Genomic DNA, 1,740 nt, shown 5'->3' on the forward strand with positions numbered 1-1,740 from the left:
GGATCCGCCCGCTCGTCCTCGCCGGAGCCCGAGCTCCTCACGGCCCGGCTGCGCTCCGCTGCGCCGCCGCCCGTCCCGATCCGCCCCGCCGTCGGGACCTCCATGGCTGGCGCCGCCATGGAGGTCGCCGGAGCACGGCGCTGCCGCCTCCGCCCGCCGGCGCCCCGTGCCATCCCCGCCGGATCCGATCCAGATCTGGAGTTTTGGGATGGGTTGACTTTTCCCCGAGGTCGTTTTCATCACTAAGTCCCTGATATTTTGCAATAATCATGCCATGTTCATCATGCCATATATCTGCATCCGTAGCTCCGTTTCATGCGTGTAATATGTCAAATTGTTCGCCTAGACGAGTAAATCATTTCATTCCATTGCATCATGTTCATTTGAGGTCATCTAGATGCCTGAATCATTGTTGTAAGAGTGCTTCATGATGTTTTCTGTTGTCTGTTATCAGAACGAGCTCTTTTGTCATTTTTGCCATGATTGATGTGTGCATCCTATGAGGTTGATGTCTACATGTGTTTTGAACTATGCCATGTCTTCTTTATAGAGGTGCTTACTATGTATTTTTGTGATCAATGTGGTGACTAGCACAAGCATGCAAACTAGGCATCATGATGTTGCTGATTTTAGTTCCTGTTCTGCTGTTATTTTGATGCCATGTAAACTTGATGCTACAGAGAGATGCATGCATATTTTGAGATACATCAGTAAGGGTGTTTTGAACAAATGGTTGTTGTCTATCCATTCATGCCCTTTGCTGCAATTATGGAGTAGTCTAGCATGTCATTTTTGTGCTCTACTTTTGCTTCAAAATGTTTCCTGGCAGATTGTTTATATGTTATTCAATTTTGCCAAGGTTGTTGTAGTTCATCCTTGCATGCTATGGACTTGTTCTTGCCTTGGTTGGTTACATAAACATGTCTTCTTGATGATGCTATTCTTATCTTGTCATGCAATGACTTGTGGTGAGTGAATCGAGCTTGTTAAGTAGTGTACTTGATGTTGCTGTTTTGCTAGGCTGAATCTGTTATTTCGTGATGCCATGTAAACCTGCTTCTACTAGTCATTCTGTGCATAATCTGGAGATGATCATTAAACATGTTTTGCTCTACATGTTATGCTTTATCCATACATGCCCCAGGTAGCATTTATAGCTTGCTTTAACTTGTTGTTTCCTTGCTCCAAAGTTGCTTCATAATGTTGCTGTCAGCCTGTTAACATTAAGTTCAGTTGTTTCCATGTGTTTTCCTAGTGATCCATGCACCCTATGACCATGATATTGCCATGATTAGCTTCACAAATATGTCTTCTTACTGTTGGTTGCCTTGCCATGCCATGTTTTGCTCTGTAGTGAGTTGCACAAGCTCATCTACATGCCTTCATAATTCTGTTTCTGCCATGTATGAATCTGTAATATAACTTGCCATGTTTACATGGGTGCCATTATATTTTCTGATCCTTTTTGGCTTATGGTCAGTAAGGGACTTTTGATCTATGCTTTGAGTAGGTTCCTGCCATGCCTTTGTTTGCCATGATAATTTCCTGTAACATGTTGTTTGATAGCTCTAAACATTGCAACCTGATGTTATTTCTGCAAAACCTGAAACTGTTATTACTTGCTTAGAATTGCATGTAGTTTCATATTATCATGTTGCATCCATGTTTTGAGGTGTTTGCTTGATGTTTGAGTGCATTTTGCATCAATGCCATGTTTAACTTGTTTTGCTCATATCTTCT

Source organism: Triticum dicoccoides, chromosome 6B (assembly GCF_002162155.2).
Source record: "Triticum dicoccoides isolate Atlit2015 ecotype Zavitan chromosome 6B, WEW_v2.0, whole genome shotgun sequence".
NCBI classification, from domain to species: Eukaryota; Viridiplantae; Streptophyta; class Magnoliopsida; order Poales; family Poaceae; genus Triticum; species Triticum dicoccoides.